This window comes from Belonocnema kinseyi, chromosome 5 (genome assembly GCF_010883055.1).
Source record: "Belonocnema kinseyi isolate 2016_QV_RU_SX_M_011 chromosome 5, B_treatae_v1, whole genome shotgun sequence".
NCBI classification, from domain to species: domain Eukaryota; kingdom Metazoa; phylum Arthropoda; class Insecta; order Hymenoptera; family Cynipidae; genus Belonocnema; species Belonocnema kinseyi.
In genome coordinates, this window is record NC_046661.1 from 52191190 (window position 1) to 52197369 (window position 6180).

General features: G+C 34.5%; 1 pseudogene; it reads left to right on the top strand.

Annotated features, from left to right (window-relative positions):
• Nucleotides 1-4194: 4194 nt before the first annotated feature.
• On the top strand, nt 4195-4582 carry LOC117172368 (annotated as a pseudogene).
• The last annotated feature ends 1598 nt before the right edge of the window (nt 4583-6180 follow it).

Sequence of the window (6180 nt, forward strand, 5' to 3'; positions counted from 1 at the left end):
ACCTTTGACCATTCGTGCGTCCAATGCAGCTTCTCTTCTGCAAAATTGTAGCGTGCCAGCATATGATGAGGTTTCAGTTTAGGCGCTTTTTGCATTTTTTCATATACTAAATTAGGGGAATCCTTCAATACTCGATGCAGTGTACTTTTGGACACTTGAGGAGCCACATCATTTTTTATTCTTCTGCACCCCTTAGTTGTTTGCGAGACGCCTTTTCTTCTGCAGACAATGCTTTCCCTCTTCCCATATTTGTTTTGTTACCTCGAATATTATTAACGCACAAGCACAATTTAACTGGCCAAAAATGCATTCGGAAGCCTATTTATACCAGGAGTATACATATGTGCATGCCAGGTAAAGCGAGAAAAACCCGGGAACTCCCGCTACTTACGGGGATCCCCTCAATAAAAATAGGAGAAATATTTATTTCGAACATATTGTGCGAATATACACTTTTAAAATAGGAAAAATACGTCGATAATCCCCAAAAAGAATGTATGTATGTATATGTATGTATATATTTAGTTTTTATACATACATATGTATATGTTTATGGCATGTAAGAAGTAAAATTTTAATATTATATACTTTAAATTGCATTATTTTACGAATTATTTACTATTCTTCTAAAAAATTGAAGTTTTTTTTTAGTGGCCCTATTAATTTGGGACACCTATTTTTTCGAAAAAATGTTCAAATAAATGAACGAATGGAATTGCGAGCTCTATATTTTAGGAAAAATCGTTAATTCGACTCATTTATCCACTCAAAATATTTGGTGCATTTTGTTTCAATAGAAAAAAAATTATCCTTAAAAAATGGGGTGGCCCTATAAATATGGGACACACTGTAGTACCATATATGTAATACTCGTATACATTGCTAACTGCCTATAGCTTGCATTAAGCACCTAGGGAAGGGGGTGGGGGGTTCCTCGAAGCTTCCAGAAACTTTGCCCTTAGATTACCATATATGTAATACTTGTATATATTACTAACTGCCTATACTTTGTAATAAATTATCAAAAACAGAGTACACACGTATATTTCTGTCTCACACAGATTTGTCGCAGCAGGTACAAGTTTTACTTGGATCGGGGATTCCACAGAGTTCTCGTGACTTTCTAGAAAGATAGTTGACCCAAGTGAGCTAGGCGATTTTCGAAGCTTCTAGAAACCGCTTCTAGAGATCGCGCGCGAAATTTGATAATGTATCCCAACGATGTGTCTGTCTCCAGCGCACGAAAATTTAAATCTCCTATCCATAACATAAAACCAATTACAGTATAGCTTGGTAGCGCACAAGCCTGCACAATGGACATCTATAGTACTTATGGATGCGCTGTAGCATCTTATAGTACGTAGAGCTGTGCAGTGTAAATATATGTTACTTATGGCTGTACAGGACACTTGTACGGCAGCGAGGCTAAGTATTTCTGTTTTGATGAATTCTGTAATACGGTTCTGTTCCAAGCTAAATGTAGCTAAAGCAGTGATCAGTCATTTATTTTAAGGGGATAATGGTTCATATCTGTGCTAAGATAATCGTTCATATCTGTGCTAAGATGATGGTTCATATCTGTATTAAGATAATGGTTTATATCTGTGCTAAGATAATGGTTCATATCTGCCACCGGTAACAAATGGCATCACCATAAAATCAGTTGAATTTAAGGGAAATTAAAGATTGGCTGGAAATTTAAATTTGTACAAGATTAAAACTTTTAAAAGGATCAAAAATAATTTGCCCACGTGTTATAAAGGATAGAAATTTTATCCCAGCTAACCAGACAATCACTCTAAAAATTTATTTGTGACCTTTCTTTTCTGAATGGCTGTATGAATTAGATCATAACAAAAAATTATAAAATGAGAATATTTTTCACATAAACAACAAAATATATCTATTTAATCGGAAAAAAATTTTTGCCTTTGAAATGCTTATTTATTTTTATAATACAGTGAAACTATGAAACTATACCGGTCTTGGGGATGTAGAAGGTGAGGAATTACCCAGGTAGAGTGCCCTTTTGTATCAGAGGGCCCTATATCTAGGGTTTACTGCACTTGTGGTGGTAGTAGTGGATGTGGTGGAGGATGTGGCGGTGGTGGTGGTGATTTAAATTTTACTGCTATTTGAAGAAGCTCGAATACTACCTAATCTTACTAACTCATACTTATCTAAGATGAAAGGTTTTAAATAAATTTCGACAACCCTAAAAGTCTGTTTATTTAAGAAGACATACTTACCTCAATTTCACAACATAGATTTTTAACTTAGCTTAACAAAATAATACCATAATGTAATTATACAGATTAAATATTGTTAAAACAAAATTCACAATAGTCACGCTTGCTAAAATATGATGTTTTTGACGTAATATGCAGATAATTGCTTGGCACTCGGGATGTTGTAACGAATGACAAGAGTTAATGTAAAATCGTACAGCATCTACAAATTCGTTAGGATCTGTATGAAGCGTCATACAGCAGCATTCTCGACTTGGTTGAGAGTAAGTCTCGAACATCAGTTCACCAAATCCATTTAAACTCTCCTCCTTCTTCTCCTCCTCTTTATTATAACCAACATCATCAACAGCATCATTACCTTGTTCCTGAACCTGTTCCGATTCTTGTTGATCCGCTTCCTCTTTTTCATTATCATGTCGATCTCTATCTGTCTCATTTATATCGTCCTGCTTCTCATCTTCTTATCTTCTCTGTTGACTTTTCGGTTTTTACAAAACGAGCTTTCCGGGAGCAATTAGCAATTGTTGCAACTTTTACATCTGCCCCGGCTTTGTGCAGTTTAACAATTCCTTTCAGCGAATTGATTTCAACTTCTCCTTTTCTCTCTTCCAAAAAGTTGATCATTTTTTTGACTACTCTTTTTCGGTAATGGAACTTAATGTTTTTATAATCCCCGGATCCATCGGTTGTAGCTTGGATGTTGTATTTGGTGGTAAGTGAACAAGCTTCATAGCTTTCGCGGTTCGGATCAATATTCTTGAATGAGTTGGACAGTTGTCTACAAACAACAAGACTTTTCGTTGCTGACGATGACATTTTTTATGCATTCCCTGAAGCTAGTTTTCGTATATGGAACTTGTCATCCACAATGTTTTGTTGCTCTCATAATTTACTGGTAGTCACTTCACTTCTTTAAAACAACGTGGTTTTTTACTTTTCCCCATAACTAGTAACTTTTAATCTTCATTTTATAAAGCTAGAGTCTTGTCAGGTAAACATCTAAAGAAAAATCCAAATTCGTCAGCATAAAAATATCTTCCTACAAATATTCTTGTAGTAAAATAGGTAGCACTGCGAAATGATACGTCTCACAATCCGTTTCTGAGACAGATGCACTTTCTCCACTTAAAACTTGAGGAACAATTCCATTTATATACCTGAATTTATCCAGCCACCCAATACTAGCCTTGAAATGATTGTGTCTTAGCTTTAGAGCAAAATTTTCAGTCTTGTCTCTGATTATTGAACCTGTAACAAAGTTTCAGATTTTTTAGCATGACGTTTTCGACACTAGATTTTTATTTCGTTTTTGTATCAGCAATATTTCAACAATGAATTATTAAAAATTATTTTTCTTTTAAGATACTATGTTGCAAACTGTACTCAGTGGAAATTGGAATATTTTTGTCCCGAGCACTTTTCAACCATTCAACCATGACTTTTTCTACGTCCGAAAAAGATGAGAGCTTCATGCGTTTTCGATCTGGTTGGAACGAAGAGTCTTTGAAAGCAGAGAAATTTTCTCTTTGTTCTTAACAATAATTGTTGATGTGTTTCCTGGTTTTCCAAAGATTGCCGCAATGTCTTTCTTTTCCTTTGCACCATTCTGAACTTCACGAATTATTTTTATTTTGTCACTTAAACTGAAAGTTTTATCATTCTTTCTCTCCATATTGTACGCAAAATTGTCAACTTTGGAATTCAGATGGAAAACTTAGACTATGTTGCAACATTAGTTTCTATTATATATACTACTTTTGAAAACATAATGGACACAATAGTCAATTTTGATTGAGTATAACCATCTTAGAGACGGGGTACAAAGTTTTCCCACCTTTCAAAAATCATCCAAACATGATCAACATAATCAGCAGAAAAGATCAAGAAATTACTCGACAAGCTATTGTACTTAATCGTTTTTTTCAGAAAAATTCATAAGTGGTTTACCGAGTTTCGTTGTGGCCGTACGAGCACAGTTGATGCTGAACGATCTGGGCGCCCAAAAGAGGTCACTACATCAGAAAATGTCGAAAAAATCCACGATATGATACTAAATGATCCCAAAGTGAAATTGAGAAAGGTAGCTAATGCTGTAGGAATATCATTGGAACGTGTGGGCAATATCGTGCATTTAGTTTTGGGCATGAAGAAGCTCTGCGCGCGATGGGTGCCGCGTTTGCTCACAGTGGACCAAAAACGAATTCGTGTGACAACCCCAGCAGAATTCGGCATTATTTTCGCGTAAGCCGACCGAGTTTTTGCGCCGATTCATAACCATGGATGAAACCTGGTTCCACTACTACACTCCTGAGTCAACGCAACAGGCAAAACAGTGGGTTCCACCGAGCCAAAGTGCTCCGAAGCGTCCAAAAACGCAACAATGGGTCGGAAAGGTTATGGCCTCCGTATTTTGGGATGCACATGGCATAAGATTCGTGGACTATCTTGAAAAGGGTAAAGCCATAACCGGAGCATACTATTCATCATTATTGGGCCGATTGAAAATCGAAATCACCGAAAAACGACCGCATTTGAAGAAGAAAAAAGCGCTTTATCATCAAACAATGCGCCTGTTCATTCATGCTTAATTGCACAAGCAAAATTACATGAAATCGGCTTGGAATTGGTTCCTCAGCCACTGTATTCACCAGACCTGGCCCCCAGCGACTATTACTTGTTCCCTAACCTGAAGAGATGGCTCACCGGTAAGCGTTTTTACTCAAATGAGGAGCTCATAGCTGAAACTGAGGCGTATTTTCGAGACCTTCCGATCGAGTACTTTTCGGACGGTATCAAAAAGTTAGAAAATCGTTGGACTCGCTGCATTGACCTAAAAGGAGAGTATGTTGAAAAATAAAACCGACTTTGGCCAAAAAAACGTCTCCGCGTTTCATTTTTCAGGGACTTATCAGACTGCCTAGTATCAAAGAAATAAAAGTGGCTTAAAACAATCACGATCCAACGAAAAAAAAAATTGTCCAAACTTTGCGCAAAAATACAGAAGACGGCAATCTAACGTGATTTAATCAACAGTTTCGCGAAAGAAATTGCGATGTTTCTGTTTTTTATAAAATTTGATTTATAAATTAAATGTAATTGAAGCAGGGAAAGCTAAACGCAGGCTTCATTGGTGAATTTCCATTACTACTTACATCAATTAACCTCAATATTTGTATAAAAATAAAAAATATTGAAAAAGGATTCAGTATTACATCAAAATCTTATTTATATTTCTAGACAATATTTCATCTTAAAAAACCTTTTTGTATATGAAACTTCTTTTATGTTTTTTACTCTTTTCGCTACTTTTCAAAAAATTAATCTTGTTTGGTTTAGAAATTAACTACATTATACCTTTTTTCGTTGTATATTGATTTTTTTGTATTGAAAATATTTTTTTAAATTGAAAATCCAATTGTACTTGGTTGAAAGTGGAACTGCTTTGTTTCAAAATCATTTTATTTGTTAAAGAGTGGTCCCTTCAGTAAAAATGTATCTTTTGTGTTTAAAAATGAACTACTTTGTTAAAAATTGGTCTTTTTATGTCGGATATTAATCTTCTTGTCTAGAAACATAACTATTTCATCTTTGGTTAAAAACTCATCTTTTTATTTCAAAAATAATTTTCCTTTAGTTAAAAATTCAACTGTTTGAATAAAAATTCATGTATTTTGTTGAAAAGTCATGATTTACAATAAATTGTAATCTTCTTGGTTGAAAATTGGTCTTATTTCTAGTTGAGAAAATAACTATTTGATTGAGAGTTCATCTTTTTTTAGTATAAATGAAATTTTTTGTTTTTTCCGCACAGTCAAATTGAAAATATTTTAAACGGAAGAGTTATTTCTAATGAAAGACTTTAAAAAATTAATCTTTTAAAATTGAGCAATACTGTACTGTTTATTTAAAGATATTAAGGCATAAGAATTAC